We start from the raw sequence: 11,709 nt of genomic DNA, 5'->3' as shown, positions 1-11,709 counted from the left end.
ATATCGCATGGGCGGCTTCATGGGTGTGTCATCCCCTGAAGTTGTAAATGGACATATCCAATCGCATGTGAATAGTGTATACACAAGGGCGGATCCAGCATTTTTAAAAGGGAGGGGTCCTAAATATCAAAATCCTCTCTCAGTCCGTTTTACTGCCTACAACATACCACATTTGGATTCCGAAAGGGGGACGAGTGGACCGCCTGGACTCCCGTCTCTGAATCCGCCTATGTATACACCACCCCCGCTTATCCAGTGTATTATATTTCCCATTTCATATACAATTGACTACAGACGGTTATACGAAACTCCGTGCTCTCTCTCTCTCTCTCTCTCTCTCTCTCTCTCTCTCTCTCTCTCTTTCTCTCTCTCTCTCTCTCTCTCTCAATTATTTTCTCAGTTGCTCATTCCTAATCCGTTCCTGTTCTTGACCTTAGTCCTTCCGAACACAAGTCCTTTCAAAATACCACCCACGTGTTATTGTCACGAACGCGAGTGTCTGTGTCAGGCTGCAATGTCCATCGTCTCCGCACTGCTCATGCGCCAGGATATTGATACCCGGCTGCACGTCAAGTACGTCCCAGTGTGATCGATTTCAGTCGTCACATGCCGGTTCCTTCCTACAGACAATCAAACTCAAGCCAACACCCTTTTGACATTGCTTCGTTACGCTATATAAGCAGATTACACAGGACATACACGCATACTGAAGACAAAACGTTATAAGTATACATTAATATAAGTGTATATCATATTACACACACGCCTATGGACGCATGGAAATAAATTGTTCTTGAAATTGTGAAAAATAATAATGTGTCTACCAACAACAACTAGCGACAAAAAAATGCAAGAGGCCATTGCCACAGGAGACACCAGCCAGCCATGAGCCGTTACCTGGGAACTTACCTGCCTCGTGCTTGGGACTTATTGCTTTGATCTTTGTCGATGCTAGTTATCTATCTGCCTTCCATTTGCCCATTGCTATTTCTATTCTTTTACCTATCAGTGCTAATTACCCCCGGTCTCCCGTTTGTCCATTGCCAATAACCATTCAGTGATAATTTAAGTCCTGGCTTCCAGTTGTCCATAACTATCAGCGCTAATTACTGTAAAGTGTTGGCTTCCATTGTCTATTGCTAATCACCTGTCAGCGCCAATTATATGTTGACTTAAGTTTCCGGTGTCGTGCCTGGTTAACGAAAATCCAATTTTCCCTAGTATCTATTTCCCTAGCTATAAAAACACCGGATTACCGTAGTTTAGATTAGCGCCCGTGCTGTTCCAACAGAGGAGAGGAGATTTACTAGAGAGTCGTTTCGTAAAAAACGTGTATGCCAGTGCAACCGCAAATTTATTATAGAATGTATTTATGTATTTACCATTATATTTTAAGATATAAGTTATTGTTGTTTTTGTAGAAATTATAATGTACATCTATGAAATATTAAAGTATTAGAGTTATTAAATTTGTTAAATGTAAAGTACTTTTGTGCAACTATACTATACTTCAGCATCTGATAAATTACTAGTGTGATAACGGTATACGCATTTCTATGTTTTTCTTGTAATTTGAGAGTCCCGGTATAGCAATATCCCGTGTTTACTGTAGCGTGACCAGTCTCACTGTAGCTTCACGGAAGCGAAGAGATTTTAGAGTTGATTATGGCTAGGTTTCGCTCTTCCGGCCCAGAACCCTCGCTTTGTTTAGCGAAAGCGAGAACTAAGATCTGATTTTAATGAGATTGAAGAACAACAAAAGTAAAAAGATAACAGAAGGTGGAAACTTGGCTCTGGGCCGGAAGAGCGAAACCTAGCCATAATCAACTCTAAAATCTCTCTTCCTTTCGTGAAGCTACAGTAATACTTTAATATTTCATCGATGTACACTATAATTTCTACAAAAACAACAATAACTTATATCTTAAAATATAATGGTAAATACATAAATACATTCTATAATAAATTAGAGAACTAAGATATGATTTTAATGAGAATGGTTGTTCTTACTTGTACATACATATGCTCTCTGTCTCATAGCATTCATTCACCGGCAGGAGTAAGCATATACTCCGAAACGTTGTGTTCCTCAAAAATAAAGAAATTGACATCCATAAATTCTCTTCCTTATGTGTATCACTTCTAAATGCCTTTCAAAGACTTAATGTGTAAGATATTTTCTACTGTTTTTTTTATATAGAATTAATTAATATTTTTAATTCAAACAAAAAATGTATTAATTATTATCTTTTCAGATCATATATTACAAATAAATACGGGAAAATAGCTTGTGTTATTTGCTTTAGTTGTTATAACGTACAATGTGTTTATTTCCGCTTATCGCTAATCATTGTGTGCCCCCGTGAATGCGCTCATATTTTCTCCTTGTTCATTTAGAGTACAACACAAACACACATTTTTATTACCCATATATATCTAAATGAAATATAAAGAAGCTATAAAATCACCCGCGTGTCTGTTTCCTATCCATGTAAAATCAATCATCATGAAGAAGTACTATCAAGACGTTCATCGACTCACTACGCATGGCTGAGAAAGCGTGGCGAGTTGTTTTACTTTTCATTCATAAACTCCAAGGGGAGACAATCGATCGTGACGTCATTGCCCAACATGGCGGGTAGTAAGGTGCTTGCTTCCTGAAGTACTCATATACACATTGTTTTTGCAGGTAAAGATATTACTCACGCTTTCACTTGTGCGACCCGTTGATTTTCATGTATCAGTTGTTGTGTGTCCCTCGGTTACACAAGTTGTTAGATTTCTTGCAGTTTGGAGATTCACTTCGAAATATATTCTTGGCGCGGCGGATCTAAGCGTGACATTGAAAGGGGAAGTAGTTTTATGTTTGTGGCGTTTATTATCCTCCTTCTCACTGAATGCAGCTTACGTTAAGGTTTGTTTGAGTTGTGGCGGTAAAGTGAATGCAAGTTTCTCTGTAAGTTATAGTTTAAAAGTATTGATTATGGAACAGAGTGTTGTTATTGTCAACGATGTTTGAAAGTTTGACTCAGTTCCTGTCAAAACTGTCTGTTGTGTGACGAGTCTGCAGTAGCAAGATTTGTCTGTTCTGTGGCGAGTGTGCATCTGCAAGGGCTGGAAGTGCAGCACCTTGCATTTCTTGTGATGATCATTCCGATTTACATTCATGTCAAGTGAGCTCAGACACTGTTCTTGTGAAGTTTGAATCTATGATTCATTGTGATGTCATAAATGATTCATTGTGATGTCATAATTGGCCTGATGATGTCATTCGCAGTGTTGGGAATTGGGGAGTACTTCTCTCTACTAGGTGTACATTTGTTTAGTTTCATTTAGCGCACCACAGAGCTTTAATCCTTGCATTGCCAGCTTGAAGTTCAGCTGGGAAAATGTTTTTATCCAATTATCCAACACTTTACCAAGGGACCTCAGACGCTACCACAAATAATAAGTGTTTGTTTAAGTGATCAGCACCCGGGTTGTTTACCTTGATGCGATGCAGAGGAGCCATTTGTCTCTGAAAACTTCACCAAAATTGAAGGATTTTCCTGAAATTACTTTGGATTTTTTTGTTAAAAGAGCTGAGATAGCTCACCTATACCCTAACTCACTACTAACTCGACCTGTGAATATCTGGGGTTGAATAGGTCTTCAGCAACCAATGGTTGCCGTAAAAGGTGATTATGGTTGTCGTAAGAGGTGGTCAGGCTTACCGACTTGGTTGAAGCATGTCATCATATCCCAATTGCGTGGATCGATGCTCATGATATCAATCACTTGATTGTCTGGTCCATACTCGATTATTTATAGACCACCGACATATAGCTGCAATATTCCTGAGTGTGGCGTTAAACAACAAACCAACCAACCAACCTTTTCACGATTAGCTTTGAAATGGGAAAGATATGTCAGCGTTCCACCAATGTCATCGTTTCCCAATTGCGTGGATCAATGCTCATGATGTCAGTCACTGGACTGTCTGGTCCAGACTCGATTATTTACAGACAGCCGTCATCAGCTGGAATATTGCTGAGTGCTGCGTTAAACAACAAACAAAAACAACCTACCCTAAGGATTGGAAAAGGAATGCTTGATCAGAAATGGGATCCAAGGGCTAAGAATAGGATTTGGGGTAAACCACCCTAACCCAAACCCAGCTTTAACCCCTAGGATCAGAGAGGCAGCAGATCAGTGAAGTGAGAGTTGCATCCTGAGTCAGTATGTGCTGTAAGCTGTGCCCGTCAACTGAAATCTTACGGGGAATTATGTTGGGAAGCTGGAATCATGATTGAACACCAAAATGAGGCTATCACCTGATGAATGACTAATGATGATTGATTATTATTTTAATTTTTTTTATAATGTCATTGAGAATGATACAAAACTAGTAAATAATTATACATACTCATCATGGTCACGCTGTATGTAACACGTGTCTTTCGTCAAACAAGACTGATATGGATGATTTACGAATCTCCTGACTGGACCTTGATTAATTGATACTGGTAGTAATTGATTGATGAAAACAGAACCATGATACACACGATACAATTCCAATTCAGTTCTTATACAATTGCCTTGGCTTGCCTTCAATGCTCAATCGTTTCCAACATGTCTCTGTCAGCAAGACGTCCTGTGGAAACATTTTGTACAAAAATACTACACCAGTCAATTAACATATGTGTCATTTCTTCACAATCCTCAGGCTAAGTAACACTAAAGTCATAGTCCCGAGTCATCTTCTGATCTTCGGCAAGGATTTGAAATTTTTTTTCACTGTTAAAAAGAATATATTTTTATATATAAATATAATAAATATTGTTTCAAAATATGATCATTTTCATGATTGTAGACAGTGTATGACACTAACACTGGTCTGCTGGTCCGAGTCTAGCATACTTTCTTAAGGGCCAGTAAAATTAGATGCTGGTCCGGTGGTCTGTTGTTATTTTGGGTACTAACAAAGCAATTAAAGTTTGCACGGTGTTTGAAGTCATTGTCTGAACTCTGAACTCCCATGAAAACCAGCAACCTTAACAACCCTGCAGTGTACAGTGGCTACCTCCTTGTCTGGTTTCTCATATTAATTGTGCAAAGAAGAATACCTTTTAAAACCGATTTGGTCAGCATCATTGTGTCCAGTAGGTTTTCAATGTGCCGTCTGTTTGGACCTCTGACATGTTTTGGTCAGTGACAAACACTGGTAGACAACAGTTCATGTCATTGGTGCTGTGCGTATGGGTAGCCTAACGCTTTCTTTCAAGGGTATCCGTACTTTCGTATATTTTAGTGTCGCCTGTTCCTGTTCGTAGCTGAATAATTAAGTTGATAATGGTTACCTCCCTTGAAAGTATGCAGACAGCTTGCCCACCATTTCCAACACATTTCAGCGGCTTTTGATCTTTTTTTTTGCGTCTGAAAGTTGTGCAAAGTTCTGAGTTGTATCAGTGATATTATGCATTTGGGTTTCTTGGGATGTAAGTTTTATACATGATCATATGAACAAATGAACTCTGCAGTTAGCAGATGAAACGACTCTACTTTGTGTAAGATGTTTTGAACTTTTCCCCTCTCTAAGTTAATATTACTGTTATTTCTTTTTCAAAGTGAAATTTAAAAAATGCTATGATTATATATAACTGTTTATGTCTTGTTTAATGAGTGTACACTTCTTTGATGACAAAAAAGGATGTAAATGTCTAACATCAGGTCTGAAATGCTCAGTTGTAGAAACTGACACTGGCGAAAAGCCATAAAAGAAGAGGTCACCCTGACATCTGTAAGGGGACACCAGAAGGATCTCATCAAATTGACATCAGCAGTATCACTATATTGTGTAACATTTTTGAAACTGTAGAAGTCTTTGAGGCAAGTAGTTTTTGTGTGGCTTATGCTGAAATACCCATTTTGCTTGATCAAAGTTCCGATTACACTTAGAGACAAACTGATCTGTGCTGAAATAAACAGTCGACTAAAAGCACCGACACATGCTTTTGAATCCACGCATGGTTGTCATGGGGCTGTGGTTAGTGTGTTCTCCTTATCCAGTATCATACAGGAGTTTGAATCCACACATGGTTGTCATGGGGCTGTGGCTAGTGTGTCCTCCTTATACAGTATCATACAGGAGTTTGAATCCACACATGGTTGTCATGGGGCTGTGGTGGGTGTGTCCTCCTCATGCAGTATCCTATAGGAGTTTGAATCCACACATGGTTGTCATGGGGCAGTGGTTGGTGTGTCCTCCTTATCCAGTATCATACATGAGTTTGAATCCACACATGGTTGTCATGGGGCTGTGGTTGGTGTGTCCTCCTCATGCAGTATCATACAGGAGTTTGAATCCACACATGGTTGTCATGGGTCTGTGGTTGGTGTGTCCTCCTCATGCAGCAGTATCATACAGGAGTTTGAATCCACACATGGTTGTCATGGGGCTGTGGTGGGTGTGTCCTCCTCATGCAGTATCATACAGGAGTTGTTTTATTTTTACATGTTGTTGAAAGGGATGAAGCTATGCTAACTTGGTTTGCATCTGATTTTCTATGGGGATCAGATCTTCAGCTTGTTTCACATCTCCAATTTTAAGTTTACAATCAGTGACATTCCTTGATATCTTTGAGAAATGTTCCAATGCAGCATTAAACCACGACCAACTCATTCACTATGGTGTTGATACACTCATGCATGTCACTGTCGTGGTTTCTGGATCAGGGGAGATAACTCAGGCCATTTATCCCTCATAACTGAACATCCAATTCTGATCAATGTGGTCCAATCCCGGCTAAACACGTTTTCTCAATAATCAGTCATTTGACCCACCACAGGTCTTCAGATTGAACTTTGAACTCATTGATGCCAATGGGAAGTTTTCTTATAAAAAAATACTTCAAAATTTTACTGGAAGTGAAATGGGTTTTAACATTTCATTTAAGATTGCACTTATATTGCGACATGTTTTACGTGGCTGTGTTGCCTCTTGTATTAGTTATGCAGGCTATATAATGCTAGCCCACTAAGATACCATGACACAGTTTAAAATGGATATTCCACTGAGAAAACTGACTGAGCCAACCAGTCCTTGTTTTAGCCCCTTAATGCCAAGCACCAGGCAGGGTAACAATATGTACCATCTTATAATGTCTTTTGGTATGACGTGGCCAGGGATTGAACCACTGACCTTCTGGTCTCTGAGCAGATACCCTATCCACTACACCATGGAGATGGCCCAAAGGTTTACTTGATGTTATGTATGCTGTCTTACAGTGTTTACATTCGACAGTGTTCATTGTAAAGTAGGTTCATTTACCAGGGGGCACGGGTGGCCCAGTCGTCTAAGGCGCCGCAATTCGCTGTGCAGAGTTGCGTCCCTAAGGCACGCCAGAAATCTATGATTGTAGGTTCGAATCCCGGTTCGCTCCGATTATGTTTCAAGGTTTGTCAGCATCATACCCGTCCTTGTGGGTTTCACTGAAGTGGTAAATGTCCAAGACCTGCATCACTTGGGGCTTTCCTCCCACATTAAGCTGACACGCCGTGAAATAACTTGAATACTGTTAAAAGCGGTGTTAAACCCAACTCACTCACTGTCATGGCATATATTGTAATTACATAAGAATGATTGGTGCGGCAACATATTCCTATTGTTAATAACTCTTCCTTCTATTCAACCAGATTGTGTACTTCCATTTATGTGGGGGGCACGTGTGGCCCAGTCATCTAAGGCGCCGCAGGTCGCTGTGCAGAGTTGCTTCCCTTGGGCACCCCCGAAACCTATGATCGTGGGTTCCAATCTCGATTCGCCCTGATTATGTTTCTAGGTTTGTCAGCACCATACCCGTCCGTGTAGGCAAACTGCATCACTTCAGGCTTTCCTCCCGTATCAAGCTAACATGCCGTGATATAACTGGAATACTGTTCAAAGCGGCGTTAACCAAACTCACTCACTTCCATTGATGCTGTCCATGTTATTTTTGTTTTTCTTTCATGATTATGATATTCTTTTATTCTTTTTATATTATATTATTCTTTTTCGCATTTCTGATGTGTGTTTCCCTGTTCCAGGTGAAGGAGTGAGTGAGTGAGGGAGTGTTGCTGTGCAGTAAGATATTCACCGGCAGGTCCCAGCAGGTATGTGAAGGCCAGGCTGAGGACAGCATTGCCATCAGTATTGATATGTTGCCTGGAATATATCATTCCACACCCATAAGTGTTGCCTGCCCATCTTCAAAGTTACCTGCCCGCGTTCAGACATTAGAAATATTGAAAAATCACTAAAAATAAGAGACAAATCATGTCTTGATTCAGTTGAAATATTGCAAACAATATACTTGAGAATCTATACAAGGAGTTGTCATAATAACTGAATATGTAAGTAGTCTTTAAATTATCTGCCAGACAGAATTGTGAAATTCATAAACATGGGTTTAGTGCTGACAAAATCAGAAATGTTCAAACCTGGATTATAACTTGAACCCATGATCTTTTTGGATTCCGGCTAAGGGACACAACTGCACAGCACATTGCAGTGCTTGAGACTCTGGCTATTTCAAGTGAGTTTTCTGTCTTCCCCAAGGTAACTGGATTGTGTTTTAATAAATATACCAATACATCAGCATCATGAGCATTGTCTGATCAAATTCCTGCAGCCATTGTTAGACGTCTGCCCTGAGAGTGGAAGGTTGGTGGTTCAATCCCCTGGCCAGCATACCAAAAGACGTTAGGAGATGGTACTTGTTGTTAACCTGCCTGGCGCTAGACATTAAGAAATAAAAGAATAACCGATTGGCTCTGAGTCAGTATACTGTTTGAGTGGGGTATCCATGTTAAACTGTGGTATGATATTTCAGTGGGCTAGAACTATATAACCCACATTAGGTGGTGGATAAAACAAATGCAGTCCAATTCAGATTAATGTGAATTCATCAGTTATCTTATAATGTTACTTGGTCGGTAGGTCCTGCCTGTTTTCCAATCTGAGAATGTTTGGGCCACTGATTTGGACAACATGTACATGGCAATAATAAAAGATGATGTGTTTTCCATTTTCACATTGAGGGTAGGCAAAACATGGTAGGTGGATCCCCATGGAGTTTAAAGAGGATTACTGGCCCTGTATGTAATTTAGACATTAGCAGGATAGACAATGGGTAAAATTCAGCTACACAAGGCTCAGTTTGACATAAGCATGGAGCCATCTCAAACTTTCATTTGTCTTGAGTGGACGCCATTGACACCTTTTTTTTGTTTGTTTGTTTGTTGTTTGACACCACACTCAGCAAATATTCCACCTTTATGACAGTGATCTGTAAATAATCGAGTCTGTACCAGACAATCCAGTGATTTACATCACGAGCATCGATCCACGCAGTTGGGATGCGATGACATGCAACAACCAAGTCAGCGAGCCTGACCACCCGATCCAGTTAGTCGCCTCTTACGACAAACATAGTCACCTGTTACTGCAAGCACGGGTTGCGGAAGACATATTCTATCCCGGATCTTCATGGGGTACAAGCATGGGTTGCTGAAGACATATTCTATCCCGGATATTCATGGGGTACAAGCATGGGTTGCTGAAGACATATTCTATCCCGGATCTTCATGGGGTACAAGCACGGGTTGCTGAAGACATATTCTATCCCGGATCTTCATGGGGTACAAGCATGGGTTGCTGAAGACCAATTCAAACCCGGATCTTCATGGGGTACAAGCATGGGTTGCTGAAGACATATTCTACCCTGGATCTTCATGGGGTACAAGCATGGGTTGCTGAAGACATATTCTATCCCGGATCTTCATGGGGTACAAGCATGGGTTGCTGAAGACATATTCTACCCTGGATCTTCATGGGGTACAAGCACGGGTTGCTGAAGACCAATTCTAACCCGGATCTTCATGGGTACAAGCACGGGTTGCTGAAGACCAATTCAAACCCGGATCTTCACGGGTATCAAATGACAGTTGCATCAACAAGATAGGTGTTGTCCATGCAGTGTTCTTGAGTACGTCGGCTACGTGCATGAAAACAGTCTGCTTCTCCATTCATACACAGATGGTATATACTGATACTTGTTATGAGGAAACCTTATTATCGATCATATTATCTGTAATAAAATACTGACTGGAACACTTTAATCATGTGAAAAGCATATCTTCCTTAAAAATGTTGAAAATACATTTTTAAAGTTTTAAATTTGATCAACTCATTTTAATCTATTTGACATCCAAAGACACTCAGGTGAGGTTCTCACTGGCTAATTGAAAACTTTTGCCATATTGTAATGTAATCATCATACATTCACAGACAACTTGAAGTCACTGCTACACCGTACTGAAAATTGTATTTATGGGCCATTACTGTGTCACTTTTGTATGTAAGGTAATGAGATTTGGTATATTTTTATTTACTTGTGAGATTCAAAATATTCCAAATTTTGACTTTGTGTTGACAGGTTCTTAAATTCTCTCAAACTGTGTATTTGTCTCTGAAACTTCCTCTATGCTGAAATTGCCAGATTTTGGGTGCTAAACTTATGTCATGTGTTTCTACTTTAGATGATGTAGTTTGTGCAAATCATTAGATTGTAGTGTAATTTAAGGTTCTCTGCATTCATGCAGAAAATAGTTGAATATCTATGGTGAGCAGTGTGCCGATGTACAAAGCGATCTTAGCGCTAAAGTGGTTGTAACTCCCATACCTTAACATAGACTTACAACAGTCATAGCGCTAAGGTGATCGTAACTCCCATACCTTAACATCGACTTACCACAGTCATAGCGCTAAGGTGATCATAACTCCCATACCTTAACTTACAACAGTCATAGCGCTTAGGAGATCGTAACTCCCATACCTTAACATAGACTTACCACAGTCATAGCGCTAAGGTGATTGTAACTCCCATGCCTTAACATAGACTTACAACAGTCATAGCGCTAAGGTGATCGTAACTCCCATACCTTAACACAGACTTACAACAGTCATAGCGCTAAGGTGATTGTAACTCCCATGCCTTAACATAGACTTACAAGTCATGGCGCTAAGGTGATCGTAACTCCCATACCTTAACACAGACTTACAACAGTCATAGCGCTAAGGTGATCGTAACTCCCAAACCTTAACACAGACTTACAACAGTCATAGCGCTAAGGTGATCGTAACTCCCAAACCTTAACACAGACTTTCAACAGTCATAGCGCTAAGGTGATCGTAACTCCCGTACCTTAACATAGACTTACAACAGTCATAGCGCTAAGGTGATCATAACTCCCATACCTTAACACAGACTTACAACAGTCATAGCGCTAAGGTGATCGTAACTCCCAAACCTTAACACAGACTTTCAACAGTCATAGTGCTAAGGTGATCGTAACTCCCATACCTTAACACAGACTTTCAACAGTCATAGTGCTAAGGTGATCGTAACTCCCATACCTTAACACAGACTTTCAACAGTCATAGTGCTAAGGTGATCGTAACTCCCATACCTTAACACAGACTTACAACAGTCATAGCGCTAAGGTGATCGTAACTCCCATACCTTAACACATACTTACAACAGTCATAACGCTAAGGTGATCGTAACTCCCATACCTTAACACAGACTTTCAACAGTCATAGCGCTAAGGTGATCGTAACTCCCATACCTTAACACAGACTTACAACAGTCATAGCGCTAAGGTGATCGTAACTCCCATACCTTAACATAG

General features: G+C 40.2%; 1 protein-coding gene across 4 annotated transcripts in view; it reads left to right on the top strand.

The window, feature by feature from the left end:
- Window positions 1-2,615: 2,615 nt before the first annotated feature.
- The window catches only part of LOC124146269 (phosphatidylinositol 3-kinase regulatory subunit alpha-like), a 219,178-nt gene continuing 210,084 nt past the window's right edge, over window positions 2,616-11,709 (top strand). For 2 of the 4 annotated variants that reach the window (XM_046516481.2, XM_046516480.2), the window contains exons 1-2: window positions 2,631-2,689; window positions 8,065-8,130. The gene's annotated coding sequence lies outside the window, so the exon portion shown is untranslated. Of the gene's footprint in view, window positions 2,690-8,058; window positions 8,131-11,709 lie in introns of those variants that run through there. The other 2 variants (XM_046516479.2, XM_046516482.2) reach the window with 2 other exon arrangements.

This window comes from Haliotis rufescens, unplaced genomic scaffold (genome assembly GCF_023055435.1).
Source record: "Haliotis rufescens isolate VD_foot unplaced genomic scaffold, xgHalRufe1.0.p SCAF_2, whole genome shotgun sequence".
NCBI lineage: Eukaryota > Metazoa > Mollusca > Gastropoda > Lepetellida > Haliotidae > Haliotis > Haliotis rufescens.
Note: the sequence above shows the minus strand (reverse complement) of the source record. Positions and strands in the feature narration are given on the sequence as shown.